The sequence below is a fragment of the Emys orbicularis genome, chromosome 2 (assembly GCF_028017835.1).
Source record: "Emys orbicularis isolate rEmyOrb1 chromosome 2, rEmyOrb1.hap1, whole genome shotgun sequence".
NCBI lineage: Eukaryota > Metazoa > Chordata > Testudines > Emydidae > Emys > Emys orbicularis.
Genome location: NC_088684.1, coordinates 64,933,622 through 64,951,394, shown reverse-complemented (window position 1 = coordinate 64,951,394; position 17,773 = coordinate 64,933,622).

The window sequence follows — 17,773 nt, the reverse complement described above, 5'->3', positions numbered from 1 at the left end:
GAAATATGGCAGACTCACCCCAGACTGGTGGTTATTCTACCTTTAGATATACCAAGCCAGCAACAAAATAAACTTCTGTCTCACCACACTGGTTAACAAGATGTTAAGAATGCAGTCTCCTTAAGCATTCCTGCACTCATTTCACCACCCAGACACTAGACTTTATGATGAGTGGTTATTGAAAACCAATTTCATCAAACAAAGGGTCCTTCTAACCCAAGAGATCAGCCACACAGCAAGGTCAATATATAACTCAGATCTTACCCAATAATCACGCTGTTGCCAATCCTTTAGTATCTAATATCTAAAGGTTTATCTATATGAGAAAAGGAAGAGGAGAGAGTTAAAATGGTCAAAGGAATCAAATACATACAACCATTGCAAAGTTCTTGAATCAGGTTTGTAGCAGTGATGTTATAAACCGCTGGCTTGTCAAGTCTCTGGTAACTTCCAAAAAATGGGAATGTCCTCAGTCCATTGATTGAAATGCTCCTTTTAGTGTAAGTGCATAGGTCAGAGATCAGAGCAGGAAAGAGGCAAAATGGAGATGGTCCTTTGTATCTTCTCCCATGTAAAGGGACTGCTCTCAGACTAATTTGTGGAAAATTATAGGCACAAGATGGAGTCCAGGTCACATGAGAAAGTCACATGCCCTTGCATGCTTTGATGACTCATAGGAGCAGCCAGTACCCATATTATGGCTAAAGCATCCACAGGAAAGCTCACTGGACAGGGACAAGCTTGGCCCACTGTATTCTTTAATAGGCCATCAACTTGAATGGTCCATTCACAATGTGCTGGCTAGACCAGATGTAAACTACCTTGTGGATGTTGCCCCAGGAGCAAACACATTTGAAATACTGGTACATAGTCAATATTCATAACTTTAGATACAAAGATGATACCGTGACACCCTGACACCTTATTCACCACTGTCATGTAGTTAGGATATGTTTTGCACAAAGTATGCCTTGTGAGGTATCATTCTAAAAGTCTTGACCTGCTAGACATTAACATCTCATTGGATTGTATGTGCTATCATCGTATGTTAAGTTATGAAGTTTGGCTATGTACGTGTTACTGAAACATGTTGTGAAGGTTGAAAACACCCACATACAGCCTTTCAGCTACAACAGTAAAAAGGCCAAACAATGTTAATGGCTTATTGAGGCGATGCACAAAAGCACAAAGATTACCCCAGGAACTGTATACAATAGAAACCTCTCAAAGACAGCACTACCCAATGGGAACTGTTTGACCCAGGTCACAGCAAAAGAGCTTTCCAGCAAGTGGGAAGAAGATATAAAAGGGGGACAATGACATCATGATGGTACAACACACCTGGAAATACCTGAGGAACAAAGACTGAACTGGAAGAAGTGAGGGTCCCAGGCTAAAGGGATTTTGAGCCTATGTATGAAAACTTGGGAAACCCAAGCTGCAAAGCAAAGGCAGCTTGTACCTTAAGAATCTGCCAGGCTGTTTATCACTCAGGGTGAGAATTTGCTAGTTTATATCCTTCCTATCTAGGATGTTAAACTCAATTTGCGGTTTTGTTTATTTACTAGGTAATCTGCTTTGATCTCTTTGCTATCCTTAATCACTTAAAATCTATCCTTTTGCAATTAACAAACTTATTTTATGTTTTAATCCGAACCAGTGTGCATTTGACTAAGGTGTCTGGGGAAAAGTCTCATCTTGGTTACGACAAGTGTACATGGCCCTCTTCACATTGAGAGAGAGGCAGACTGGGTATTAAACCCATATACTGGCCAGATTTGACCAGGGCAGGACAATACTGCTCTGGGGTCCTAGGCTGGGAGACTGGTGGTTAGAGAGCCTGCATGTAACTGCAGCTGGGTGTGTCCCTACTTGTGTGAATGCTGGTGAAAGTGCAGGCTTGGAGGGCTTTGCAATTTGTCACAGCAGCACAGTGTGAGAGGGAGTCCAGGCCGGTGGTTCCAGGTGGCACCCCAGGGGGAACTTGTCAGAGATTCATGCATACAAACAGGATAATCATATTTGTTAGATTGTAACTTTTCCATTGATACCTTACATGACATACTTTGTACAATATTTGTTGCAATTGTCTAACAGTGGCAATATTAATGATATAAATGGTCATAGTTCTACCATACTGCATCACAGAGGGCTAGAAAGATATTCCTGTAACTGCAGCAGCAGAAGATTACAAGAGGGCTAGAAGGCCTTGGAGCCTCCCTGGGCTGGGAAAGGCCCTGACCATTAAGCTGTCGGAGGCCAGAGGCCCCATGATCTAGGCTGGGAACAAGACTGTTATTTTATATTATTGTTCCATGTTTCCTTTCCCCTCCACCCCCTGCATTGTACAATAAACAGGGCCCTGAGGTAAAGGCAACAAACTGAACTGGCTTGGCCAATTGTTGTTCCCAGGCTGGTGGATGGTGGAGGATCGTGTGTATGTGGCAATAAACTGCTTTTGCAGGTGATTAATATTTTGTTACAAGAGGACTCAACAATCTCTGATGCCAAGAACATTATTCCTGCCTTCATGAAAAGAAGATTCAACAAAATGCAATATTAAAAAAGAAAGCAGTGATTTTTGTAACTTGGTCTGTGACTTGCTGCTCTTTATTGTGATGCAACTATATGTGGCTTTTCAGTAATTGCATCTGCAAATGTCCAGTTGCACATACAACTTCTCATTTGCATAAGCAATGATTATGATTATGCATGCAGACAAGATAACTGCGTGGAAGGTCATGTTCATTTTTACATGAACACTTAGAAAAATGACTGCTAATATAATTAAAGACTTCAGTATCATTTCTGAGTTAACATTTGTTTTATCTAAGCTATATTCTTCCTAAGTCACGAAAAGAGATGCTTTTTAAAAGTAATAATTATGAACTTACATTCATTGTTAAATTAAACTTCATATACTTCATCTAACACAAGTATGTCAAATATCCTAAAGAATATAAGGACCATAAAAATGTAGAAACTGTCATGATAGATGAGAATAATAATACATCTAGTCTGGTATTCTGCCTCTCACAGTGATCTATACCAGATGCTTTAGGGGAAAAACAAAACAAAACAAAAATCACATAGACCAGATGAGTGCACTTGAATAACTGGTCAATAGCCAGGGTAAATTTCTTCCTAACTTGAGTTTATATCCTGAAGCGTGAAGATTAATAGAGCCTGTAAGTGTTATCCTAACTAATGTAATAGTAGAAGGTATTTATTTTCATATGAGTCTAGCCCTATTTTATACCTTACTCATATGTTTGCCTCAATAATATCCTACTAGAACTCTTTATTGAGTTTAATCTGAATGAGGAATAAAAGGTCACAGCACACAGTAGTTGTTTACTACATCTAATAAGTTGTGATGATAGTTAACAATTCTTCAGCATGGAGAATCATCCAACCAGGTGGACCTTTTCCTAAGTATGGACAGCTGTGAGATTGGACCCATTTATTTCAGATGTGGAGCTTATCATGCATGCCTTTGCCACTTTAAGATTAGACTACTGGAGCGTGCTCTATAGGGCACTGCTTGACTCTATTGAGAAACTGCAACTGGTGCAGAAATTGACGGCCTGCTTTTTAAGTAGTGTTTCTTTTGTGGAGCATATTAAACCTGTACTGGCTATCTATTGATTTCCAGATTCTTTTTAAGATATTAGTTTGACTTACTGAGCCTTAAATGGCCTGAGGCCTATATAAGAAACCGCATCTGTCCCTGTGACATACTGCTAGAGATGCAGCTAACTGAGGAGTTTGAGCTGATGCCTCATTGGAATAAGAGTGGGTAGCTGGTAGGGCATTCTCCATTAGAACCTTTGGAACTTGCTTCCTCCCCAGGTCTGTAAAAAAAAAAAAATCCACACAAAAAATCTCTTCCCCCCTCCCCCCCCAAAAAACACCCTGAGTTTTTTCAGCCCTCCAGGTGCCCTGCAAGGCTCATATTTTCTCCCATGCTCATGAGGGGATGGGAGTTGGGTAGGGCTGGGTAGTGGTGGTGTTGGACTTGGGTTGTGGACATGGGTGGATTTGATTGATTTCTGTTTAATTTATCCTGTCTTTGGCTCTTTGATCTGATCTGGGGGGACTGACAGGTTTGTTTATCTTGTCAAAAATTGTCTGTGCCTCCCAGAGCACTGGACAGTGGCTCTGTCAAATCCAATTAAATTACATAAACAAATGTGTACACTAATTATAATTGAAATGGTTCACCATGCTTTTATTAGGATAACTTTCTGATGCTAAGGGGGTTTTAGATTTCTTGCATGAGTGTAATGCTATACATTTCTCTCTTACTTGTGTAATGTATTCATTTACTGGCTGTGTGTTGGACCATGAAAATAAATTGCAGAAAAAAATGAAATGTAAATGTAATGACTTTGGAGTGTGTGTGTGTGTGTGTGTAAACTGAGAAGGAAAGCATGAATAGTAGCAGGTTCCGTTTGCATGATTACAAGGGAAGCGCATGGCAGTCAAAATGTGAGGGCATAGGATTTGGTATACAGAATCAGATCATTAAACTACTTAGTCCAGCATCCTGCTTCAGGCAAGTGCTAACACCCTGTACTTCAGAGGAAGGATTAAAAAATAAAACAAAACCCCAGACCCACAATGCACCAAGCCAAATCTGCTAAGATAAATGTTTGAACAAAATTCCTTCCTGATCTCTGTGGGTGATCAATTCATGCCTTGAAGCATGAAATTTGATAGCTCTTATTATCTTAACTTGCTTAGCTACAAATGTCAGAGGGGTAGCCGTGTTAGTCTGAATCTGTAAAAAGCAACAGAGGGTCCTGTGGCACCTTTAAGACTAACAGAAGTATTGGAGCATAAGCTTTTGTGGGTGAATGCCCACTTCATCAGACTTGCGTCTGATGAAGTGGGCATTCACCCACGAAAGCTTATGCTCCAATACTTCTGTTAGTCTTAAAGGTGCCACAGGACCCTCTGTTGCTTTTTAGCTACAAATGGTCTTTAATGCTCATAAAATCATCCAATCCTTTAAAAAATTCAGAAATTATATCTGATTTAATGACTTCCTGTTATAGTGAATGTAATTTTACTTCTATACTGTAAAAAGCAATACTCTTACTTTGTACTAAATATACTAGCTTTTAATTTCAAAGGTGGCCCCTTGTGTTTGTATTATAAGGAAACAGTATAAAAGAGTTACCAATCAGTTTTTATTATAAACTTCATAATTTTGAATACTTAAATTTAGGAATAAGATGGGTGAGGTAATATCTTTTATTAGACCAACAAAAAGATAATATCTTTTATTGGAAATATCATTTTGTTGGTCTAATAAAAGATACTACCTCACCCATCTTGTTTCTTTAATATTCTGGGACTGATACAGCTACAAAACTAAACTTGGGAACATATAGTTTCTCATTTCCCAACTAAACAATTATAGTGTATTTAATCTCTTATTATAGGGAAGTCTTGCTATACCTCAAGCCATCTTTGTTTCCCTTCTTTGTCCCTTTCCAATATCTACTTTTATTTTAAAGTGAGGCAACCAAAATAAAAAACTATTTTAACTGAGCTCATACCATTGTATAATAAAGTGATTTGATTGCTTCCTTCCCCAAAGTTAGAAGGCTTAGAGGGATGAAATTCTGCTTCTTCTGCAGGGGAAAAGCCAGCTCTGTCCAGCCTTATTTGTGTCCATTATAATGTTGCTTACCCATAGTTCCACATACTGTGTTTTGTTGAATTAGTTGGAATTTGTCTGTGTTCTGAGTGTGTAAATGATAATAGATTGTTCCTGGGACTGAACTAATGAAAAAGTAAAGGAATAGTGCTCAATATGCCCTGGAGTAAGTAGATCACCCTGAGTGTACATGCAGAGGACTTTGATTTGGGAATCAGATTCAAGTTAATAAAGAAACGGGAATGAACTAGGAGCTCTGCCTCAAAAAAGAATGAACTTCCAAGGGTCCTATTTTGTTCTAGGCTCTCTATTTGGAGATTCTGAATCCTGGGTGGAGGGATTCCGTGGCAGGGGATGTAACTAGACTGGACTAGGCTGAATTAGTGTGCAGTGACTTAACAGTATCCTGACAGGTAGCAGCAGCTCAGAGCTGAACTTCATAGGCCCAAAAAGACCACCTGCGGCAGAGCTGATGTTCGGTAGTGTGGACCTCTCTGGACTGAAGCAAACAGTCTGAGGAGAGCAAACCCCTCACACCTTCAGATGATCAATGAATCTAATTCAATCTGTGAGTAGGCATTCGGGTGGGTGGTATTTGGTAACTACATTCTGGACCTCAATAAGCCAGATAATACATACTTTGAACTGTGCTGTGGCCATGCTCCTGATACACTGACTGGGGTTTCAATTTTTTGTGTGTATGTGTATGTGTATATATATATATATTAGAGGGTTATTGTTTCTCTTCTTTCCCCCCACTCCTTTTTGGTTCCATGTTCCCTGGGAATCCTGAGTGCTTATGATTAGGGAAGAACCACCTGCAGAGATGAGCAGAGAGGTTATATTTAAATTTCTCAGAGCTAAGGCAGGAATACAGCTCTGGATGGGGGCTCAAGCCATCATTCTATTTACGTTAGAAAAGGATACCACACAGATTGCACCCAGCCTTTATTGCTGCCATTGGCATCTGGCAGGAGGGTTATGCTATTTATTTTGTATCTCTCTTTTAACCCACCCATGTATCCTGATTGCTTCTATAACTGCTGCTGTGTTACTGGGCTTGATGAAGTAATTACTGTGGGAAGTTCTATAGCCAGTGTTATGTAGAGATTAGATTATTATAATTGTCTTTAAAATCTATGAATTTGTGCTGGCCAGACATCTTAATTGAGCTATATACGGTTACTCTTCTATTTCTTCCTCATGCAAATGCAGAGCATATCAGCATATGATAGACAATGGTGCACCAGTGTACGGGGTCACAAAAGCCCTGCAACGAATCGGGAGAATTCACCCATTTTAGGCACTCTGTAGGGCTACCGCCTCCTTACAAGCCCAGAGCTGGGGCCAGGAAGTGAGTTGGTGTAGCAAATGGCACTACAGGAATTCTGGAATGCTCAGAGCTATGGAGCAGCCCTTGGGCAACCCTCAGGAAGCTGCCATAAATTGGAACAGTTCCAGACTGACTCACAAGAGCCCTCTGCTGTCTGTGGAACCTAGGTATTGAATAAAGACCTACAGCATTGTGCCATTATAAAATGGGTTATGAGTGAGATCTGAATCAGTCTGTCTACAATAGCAATCATATGCATTACTTTAAAAAGCAACAGAGGGTCCTGTGGCACCTTTAAGACTAACAGATGTATTGGAGCATAAGCTTTCGTGGGTGAATGCCCACTTCGTCAGATGCGTCTGACAAAGTGGGCATTCACCCACGAAAGCTTATGCTCCAATACATCTGTTAGTCTTAAAGGTGCCACAGGACCCTCTGTTGCTTTTTACAGATCCAGACTAACACGGCTACCCCTCTGATACATTACTTTAAAAGTCTACCTAGGAGAACTATGAAAGCAGGCAGAACACAATGAAAATATACTTCGCACAAAGTTATAGATATATGCATAGAGTGGTCACACTCAAGATGTTTGTTCATTTGTGCAAGATGTTACCAGCTCTAGGTATAGTCCCCATTGCATTTATAAGAAATATATCTCAAACTGGTAAACTTCAATATTTGTAGAACCATTTTAAATGTGGGGTGTGTGTGAGAGAGAATAAGAGGTCAAATTCTGTTCTCAGTGTATGTATGTGGCTCCAAATAGCATATAGTCCTAAGAGCCTGCTTGAAGCCCTACTGAAGTCAATGGGAATCTCTCTATTGACTTCAATGGGCTTTGGATCAGGCCCTAAATTAGATGCCATTGTTCTTTGTCTTTAGAACTCTTAAATGTCACTGGCAGACAATTACAGTGGTCTTCAGGTTTGTGACCTTACCTGCATTAGGGTTTAGTAATGCATATCACTTTGTTCTTTTGCACTGAAGAGTTTTAGGATCCTGAAACAATACTGATAAAGTTAGCTTTAAAAACAAAAGTCTTACCATTGTATCATCAGATTTATGAGTCTGGCATTTCAGCAAGATATTATTTTACACATGTTCCACTTCACTGCTTTGGAGGGCTATGTGACTAATGTGCATTTGCAATCCAACCTGTTTTTATGGGTACCTTCTTTTTCAGGCAGGCATATCATTAGAAGTAAAATTTAATGAGGATAATCAAATTCTTAAAATCAATGTTTATGTAATTTATCTGTCAAAATTATCCTTAGCTGTACTACCACACACTATTTGGGGGAGAAAGTAAAATAATTGGGTGAATAAATTATTCTATTTATTTAAGCTGTGCCTCCATATTAAATATAATACACTACAGCTTAAATCAAAGAGCTGGGCTCTCCAGCTGAGAGTTGTTATAGATCCATTGATCATAGAGTGGGACATAAAACATGCTCTCCCATGGCTGACATGCTTCCCCTCTAGAGAGGGAGCTCGTCTCAAGCATCTGAGGATCATAGCAGTTTGAATACCAGAGAAGCCCCTGCTTATGTGATGGCTGCCATCTTGGTTGTCACCAGACACTACACCAGCAACTTCCAAAGCTAAAGGTATGAGTTGCTACAGTTTGAGCTAAAGATCTAGCCTCTATAACTAAGCTACAACAGACTCACACTTTCTCTGTGGAACAGGCATAGTGGGGGACATGTAAATCATACACTAATACGTGGGTTCCACTTGCATTTTTTAAAAATATGCTCCCTGTTGTGTTTTGAAGAGTCACAAAGCACCCACATGGATTTCGTTAACAAAATGGTTAACTTTGATTTAACACAGAAAGAAAAACTCAAGAATTAGAGAGCAATGTAGCAGAGTAACCAGTGTAAAAGACAGCATACTACTTTAGCATTTCTCAGGGAGGTCACTACACAGCTCTGGATCCAGAATAATTAAATATAAGTGCAGACTAGAACATTAGTTTCAACAAGATCCAAGATTTCTAGCAGCTCACTTGGCCTCTAGCATCTCAGCTGCATCTTATCAGGGCTGGCCCTTGACAAATGGCACCCCAGGCAGACGAGGAATGTCTTCCGCCCCCCCCCCCCCTTTATTTGTTAAATTTTTGAATATTTTAATTCTTATTGCACTTGTAGCCCATTTCATGACGTTGGTGCACGATTTGCATGCATGATTTATCCCTGTCATATAAGATGATAAATTTGCATGCTAGACTCTGGCACCCCCCAAGCCTGGCACCTCAGGTAGTCGCCTGGGCTGCCTGCCTCTAAATCCAGCCCGGGTCTTATCCAATGCCCATTGAAGTTAGCCTATTAACTTTAATGGCCATTGGATCAGTATAATTGATCCTAGCTTACTCTATGTATGCTTACATTTCAGAACCTGTTAAAAGGACATGGTCCATTAAGGGTAGGTCCCAATCTTTAAAAAAAAAATTTTTTTATAAAAACAAAGAATCATAGAAGTGCTTCCCCTATTAACTTAAATTCCAATGGAATCATTTAACATAAACATTCACCTTTACTGCTGACAAACATGCCACTTTGTGCTAATATCCCAAAAAATCGCTGAATAGAAAGTTTCTAGAAACAAAAGTGAAACCGAGTAATCTGTTTTCATTGTCTAAACTGAGAGAGAAATAAATAATGTCACCATTCATATTCCAAGGTGTTATTTATAGTATAGGTAAAGACTTTGTTGTTTTAAAAAATATTTTAAACCTGACAATACCCCTTTATCAGTCTAGTTAGTAGCTTACATTATTGGTTCAGCACATATCTAAAGCTTCTGGTTAGTTACTGTACAATCTGAGCCAATTACTTGGTCTTGGATGGATAGTATGTTTTAAACTAATTATATAAAAAATCTCCAATAAATGTGCCCCTTGTCTGTACAGAGGGAAAAAAATGAATGTAAAGAACCCCAAACATTTAAATCATACAGTTTTATAGAACCATATCATTCTCTTCCCAAGCTTTTCCCACAAGGGTGACAGGAAACTTCATGAGTTTCTCCTTGCAGACATTTCTATGTAATATTCCAGTTGGGATAGAGGAGGAAGAGGGATCTGCCGCTTGGAGCCATAACAACAGAAGCTGGCTGCAGGTTCAGGAGCCACAAAAGGAGGGTTTTAGAATGCAGAAATGTGTCCAAGTTAATGCCAAACTTCTATGAGAATGTTTGTAAACTGGTGGGCTGTGTCACCAGCCCAGAAAGGGAAGCAAACACTAATCCCAAATTGTATTTTGCCTCAGAGCAGAATTTGGTGTTTTAATACAGAAGACATAAGTAATGCAAACTAAAGCAACTCCAATGACCATCACTAGCTGAAGTCTCTGAGGGATTCTCCTTGCCTCTAAACAGGGGAAAATAGGACACACCTTTCCCCTCTGCCCTATGGCCTCAGCTTTCTCCTTTTGATGTATCCCACCCAGCCATGATAGGTAGGGACCCTTTGCCCTTTTCCAGGCTGCTGTTTCTTGTTGACATAGTGTTGTGGGGCAAGTTGTCTCCTCCTCCACAGGTGCCTTTCTTCCCTCAATCCATGGACAGACCTCCAAATCCTTTTAGCACTTGTCTACACAGGAAAGTTATTCCAGAATAAGATAAGGTTTAAATTGCAAGTGCAATAGCTATTCTGGAATAATTACCCATGTTGACACTATTATTCCAGAGCAGAAGTGTCTTTTTCTGGTTTAGCTTACTTCTGTTCTAAAATGGATTTAGGTAAATCAGAAAAAGGCTCTCTATTCTAGAATAAGTTTGTACACAATGGAAGCTATTCTGCTCAATTTCCCTATGTAAACAAGCCACAAGAGAATTGTAGCAGAGGCAGTGATCCTACTCTCAGTCCTTCCAGACAGGTAGCCCTTTGCCTTGCATTGTTACCTGTTATTTTCCTCTGAAGAAAATAAAACTGAAGCTTTATTAGAGATTGTCATTTACTCTTGTTGATTTAACACCCCCCCCTTCTATTTTTAATATCCTTTGAGGCCCTAAAGAATAGATTTCTCTCCCCACTGATTTTGTCCCTTTTCCATTTGGCAAATATTTGTTTTGTTCCTTGAATTTTGGACTGGTGCTGAAACTAATAAGGCTTTTTACTTTGTGTTATGTGCACCATAATAATCAGGCATGAAGAGAGCAGTCTGGAAATATTATTTAATTGGTAGATATTGTGTACTGTAAAGCACTGTAATAATTTTAAGGTATATTATATTCCACAGAGCTCAGTGATGGATAATGGAATGATGAGTCTTTTGCTTTAAATAACTGATTGAATCCAGCCCAGGTCTGAATGTAGTCAGTGGAGTTCTTCTGACTGGTAAAAAGCCCTATGTGAAATGAGCTTGAATTCTGTACAGATGCCCCCACCATGGCCCATAGTGTCAGTCCTAGTAGAGAGTCCAAGGATCAAATGGGCATGGAGAATGCTCTACCTTTTCTCCCCTTGAAGAGGCGTGATGATGGTAGCACTGTTGTTGCCCATGCTGTACTGTTTGTGTGGAAAAACATAAAAATCTAATTAGGCTGACAAAAGTCCTCCATCATTAATATCTAGATTGGTCAGTCTGGAACTTTTCACAAGGATTACCATATATTTTAAAAATCATATCTAATTCTGGGTCTAAAGTGCTTAAGTAGAATTAGGATTAGAGGGATAAAATATTAACACAATCCACATTCAGATTTAATGTAAACCAGACCATTAAAAAGCTACAAAATGGTGATTTAAAGTGCTCAGCCTCAGACAATTTATTAAATATTGTTTGTTAATGGAAGACATGCTCTTGCCACAGAATATGATATGCCTCATGCTCCTCATTAGTTAAATGCCTAACCAGTTATACACATACCAAGAGATCTCTGCTGTACTATTTTAATAACGTTCTATTTTTACAATACAAACTAGGGCCCTATTCCTTAGAGAGACTTACACAAGTCTTTAATTTTAGTGACAGGAGGTCTAAGATCCCAGTGGTGAAAGCACTCTGCATGCAGAACTCTCATTGACTCTAATGGCAGTGCCCCATGCCCAGTGTTTGCACGATTGGGCCATCAGATACTAATGTTTAGAATTTTAACTCAGTTTCACAACTACATTCCTTATCATTCTCTGATAGTCATGCCATACATTCTAATGAAAACCAGCTCCTTCAGAAGGTTATAGAACCCAGCTCTTGATTAAAAGCAATCTAAGGACATGATTCTACAGCTCTTACTCATGCAAGCATTCCCACTGACAGTCAAGAGGATAACTCATAGGAGGAAGACTTTGCAGTATCAGCCCATTTCTCCCTCTGCTATAAATGGGCAACGAGGCAAAGGAATTTATTCAGTCAATATTCTTATTGCTCAGCAGAGGTCAGTAGAGAAGCATAGCAGAGAAAAACTGAACATCCTTTTAAGAACTCATAGTTCCATACATCAATGGAAAAGTCTCGAAAATTGTGATTTTCGGAAGTGGAATTTAAATAACCTTCTTTTAAGCAAAACTTTAAAGGAAAAATGCAATGGAATATAAAATCATTTCTAATAATTTGATCTGATATAAAATGTGGTTGTCTCACCAGTAATCATTTAATATTAGAGATATAACTATGCATGTATTTGGATTTAAGACAACTCATTCCTAAACTGTAGGTGCTGTAAAAAAATTAAAACAAAGCCCACAACAATTAGATTACAAATAAAAAGGTTTATTAATAATCTTAATATGCCCATGAATAGAAAATTATTAAGCAGGAAGCCATATTGTCAGCCTGATGATATGTACCTATTAAGGAAGATCAGTTCTACAGCAAGAGGGATGGGGAGTAGCAGATTTCTCTTTTAGAGTTTTATATGTTTTCTGGTTTTTGTTTTATGTGGATATTCAAATGTACAAAGTAGAGGGAAAGGGGGAAAGAGATGTAGAAATCTCTTGCTGTCATCAATAGCTCAGGCTGCACCTCTGATCACCCTGTCTTAATACATGTCATCAAGCTGTATTTCCTTTTGGAAATATAATGGCCCTGATCCAAGGCTCATTGGAGTCAGTGGGACTCCATTGTCTTTTGTAGACTTTGGATCAGTACTGTAGTATATGGGAGCCCAAAGGATGAACATTCATGTCAGTGCAGATTTTGAAACAGTTTAACATACATTTTACAATACTACTTTTTAATGTTCTTACCTAACCTAATTAAATTATTTTGTCTATAGTTATCTAAGGCCATAGAGAAGAATCACTGCAGTTTTCCTTTCCATATTATTTCCTTTTCTTTAGGGACAGAATTATTAAAGTACTAAATCAAGTAAATTATCATGCAAAACTGGGTTACTGATCAACATATATAGATTTTTTTTAGGTTTTAATAATGTAAAATCAATAGGAACATTTAACACATTTTGGTACTTTCTGAATCTGATTTGAAACGTAGCTTCTCAGAACACTGTCTGTGTTGTAAACCATAATGTATTGCCAAAAGGTTGCTTTCTGAACAGGAAATGTATTTCCAGTGCTTGCACAGTTTAGCAGTCCTCCTCACCTCCTTACCTTTGTGCTGTTACTGAGGTTCTAATTGAATGGATTTAAGGACTCTCTCTCCTCTCTGAAACAATAATTCAATGACACATTAATTTAGCACAATCATCTGTCTTTCTCTTGAGGAGGCTCAGAACTCAACTTCAGGTTAAAAAGATTTTAATTTAGAGTGAAACAAAGAAACTGTGCAGCCCATAACAATCCAAAAATCCACCCCATACCTGTTCCATCCCATTCCCTCAGCTGTGCTAGGGCCTGATCCAACTCCCATTAAAATCAATGAGTGTTTTTCTGCTGACTTCATTGGAAGGTGGAATGGGTCTTAGATATGGAGCACTTTGAATTCTGACACATATTATGGGCCTGATTCAAAGTCCATTGAAGTCAGTTAAAAGAGTCCCAATAATTAATTCAGTTGGCTTTCGATCACACACCAAATGAACAGGTATAGATTATATATAGGCACGGGGAAGTGCTATAAAGCTGCTTCTAGTAAGGCTGTGTCTTCACTGTGGAAAAAGACGTGTTCTTAATTCAAGTTAGCTGTCTTTTTCCTATATAGCTTATACCGGGTCCCTGCCCCAGCCAACCCTTTCCCCCTCCCCTCCCAAAACCCCCATATCTATATCAGCATAACTGCATCTACGCTGGGACTTTCTTTGGTTAGGAATATGATTTTTATTCCTAACTGACACAGCTATGCTGGCAAAACTTTTAAGTGTTAGACCAGTGTTTAGTGACAATGAGTAATCTCTTTCTGTCCTTCCTTAATTAACATTTCAAAAACTACAACTTTTCCCTCCACAAAAAAAAAAAAAAAAAAAAAAAGACTAAGTATGCCCAAGAATTCCTGTGTTATGCTTTTGCAGTCAGCACTTTGACAAATGACACATCCATATTCTGCACTGAGCCACAGGCTCCTCTCACATCAACATTATACCCACATAAGTCCATTGAATTCAGAGAAGTTACTCCTGATTTACACCAGAACCAGTCCCACTGTCTCTAGCAGTGCACCGATACTAAGCATGGGCAGCTTTGATTTGCTCTGTGCAGTTACATCAATGCAACAAATAAATAAAATGGCTTATCTGGAAAAGTAATTGCTAATAAATGCCCCAATCAGGAGATGAATACGGCCCTTTTATCCTTTATCATCAAAGTACCTAGTCTTCAAGGATTAAAATGTTTGGCTAGTAGAAAGAATTAAAGACCTAGAAACCTTTCTGGTGATGCTAAACTGCAGTTACTAAATATTGGTCCAAAAGTTTTGAACTTTAAAGATGGTGTATGGCAGATCCTAAGTTAAAAGAAGTGCTTGGAGCATGATCTACATGCTGGAGAGTTGCAAATAGAGTGCGGAAGGAAGAATACATAATGAGGTTAGTGTTGAGGGTCTATTCTGCGAGCATTCCGAGATCAATGGGGTTGTGCATGCAGAACGGATTGGAACTTTGGGACAGTGAAAATATGAGCTCGGCTTGATCTACACTAAATGTTTTATAGCCACATCAGTCAACATAGCTATACCAAGAGTAGACATATTTAGATTTAGACATATACAGTGGGATGATGTGGTAGCAGCAGCAGTTCCTCCAGCTGATTCAGCGGCAGCAGCAGAAGTAGAATGACGACCGGGAAGAAGAGAAGGGCACTGAACAACTGATACTAGAGGAGCCATTTCTGGAGCAGCTTCACATCATGCTGGGCCGTTTCTGGGCTTGGGAAATCAGCATGGATTGGTGGGAAAGGATTGCTCTGCAGACCTGGGATGAGTAGCAGTGGCAAGAAAATTTCAGGATGGCATAAGCAATCTTTTTTGTGATATGTGTTGAACTAACCCCAGAGCTACAGTGGTAGCATACTAATACGTGGTATCTCGTACCTGTGGAGAAGTGGGTTGAGAACCACTGCCAACTGGAAGCTGAGGGCAGGGGGGTTGGGAATTATGTTCCCTGTTTGGGTTTGCATTTTTGCTTATAAATTGTCAGAGGGGCTAATGGGGCGGGGGGGGGGGATTCTGAGAGTGACCTGCATAGTAATCCCCTCTACATCCCCATTAGGCTGTCCTGACTTTTGATGACATTACACCAAATTAAGTGATTAGGAGGCAGAGAACAACCTTATTCAAAAAGGCCAAGGGTAGACCAGTGAGATATGTTGTGAAGTTATTCACCAAGATAGTACCCCCAGAAGTGCTGCAAGAGTGGAAGGGAGTTGCGAGCTATATGGGGGGGGGGGGAGGGCAGGGAAGACATGCAGTTATCCTCCATAATGTCTGGATCAAACTAGTGTTTCTTAGTGTTAGATTCTGCTTTATCACCCCTGCAGACATGGTGAAAGTGCAGAGAAAAATAGAGTTCTGCAATGATTGTCTGAAGCATTGTGTTCCCAGAGCTTCTCCATGTGAGCCTGTGAGAAGCCATTAAGAGCTTTGCTATCCATAAAGTAAAGCTCTTTTCCTGTAAGAAAGTGTGTTACAAGGCATTTATTCCTCTGAAGGGAGCTGTAATATTTGTACCTTTAGGAGCATGCAATGCCCATGTCTACCTCATGTAAACAGAGAATACTGACCAAACTTCTTTTCCTGTAACCACTCTCTCCATAAACTTTTGAATTTTTGCACAAATGAATGTTTTCACCATTCAAATTTGCTGAGGGAGGGTGGGGTGCAGCTTCCACTTGCCCCAGGATGCCAACTGCCATTTTGAGGCTGCCATGTTGAACCAGGTTTGAGGCACGAGAGATTGACCAGGCAGGACAGGTGTGGGGCAAGGAGGCAGGAAAGAAGTAGATAGACATGTACCCTCTATGGTGTGGTCTTAAAAATAGTCAATAGTTGGGGCCTTAGCATGAGATGGAGACCAATTGCCCAGCTGGAGCAGCTGCTATTTTGAAAATGTGTACAGGGGGTCCATTAAGTTTGCTTTGCAGCACTACACTAGTGCAAAGCAGACTTAAATTGATCTTAATTGGCCATTGGAAGATGCCCATTGTCTAGGGCTACTATAGGAGTGTGGCCAGGAAAAAGGTGGTATGGCCAAGGTGCTTCCACACCCTGCTCATCCATGCCTGTCAGAATAGCTAGGCTGGTCTGGTGACACATGGAATAAGACAGAGCTGCCTTTAAACTGCTCAGTTTTGTGCAGGTCACTGCATTGGCACCAATTGGCCCCAGGATCATGAAGATGCCAAACAGGTCTAATGCCATTTTACTCTCCAAACTATTATTAGCACTATTTGCAGCTCAGCCAATTCAGAGGCTCTGGGCCTTAATTTGGAAATCATAGACAATAAACATGGAACCCCACAGTCCCATTCAGAGTATAACACATTCTAAGTGACTAGAGAGGTCATTCCTAACAACAGCAATGAGGCAGCCTCTCCTTTCCGAGGCTGAGTGTACTGACTTGAGTTGTGCCTAGATGAAAACACCTGGAACAACCCCAAGGTTTGGAAAGCTCAAAGAAGGATCTAAACTTTGTGTTTGAGCCTATTTCTAATCCTGATACCTTGGGCAGTAAAAACCCGTGCTGGGACACGAATATATTCCACACATGCCCTCATTTTCCCACAGGTTCTGAGGGAACATTGTGGATCTAAAGCACAGAATCACTAATTTCTTGCACTGTCTTGATCTTAGGCAAATTCATTACATTGCTTTAAGACAGTGCTTTAAAACATTTTCCTGGCAAGACCCCATTTTCACATGTATTGCTTCCCATGACCCCAGACAGCATTGATGATGTCATTTAAAAGTGGCATTTTCCATGCAGCACTGTATTGTTTTTTTTTTTTTTTTACAAAATGGCATCCTCTGCATAGCATGACCTCACACACGAACGATGCATGTGAGGTCAAGTTGCATGGAGAGTGCCATTTTGCAGAGCATGTTGTGTGACCTTGTACATATGGTGTGTGTGAGGTCATGTTGTGTGTGGGGTGCCATTTTGCAAAATGGTGTCATCTGCACACTTGAGATTGCTACAACCCCATCTGCTGATAGAGAGACCCCACTTAAGGTCACGATCCACAGTTTGGGAACTGTGCTTTAGGGGCACTATACTATTAGTCTTACACTGCTTAAAACATTCCTTCTTGTTCTCTTACTCTGTAAATAAAAGGGAACCGTATCTTTTTCTATAAAGCTGTCTTGCCTGGAGGTTTGTGAGAGCATTTTTCTGTAAGAATTTTCACTCATCAACATCAACATTGTGTCATTTGG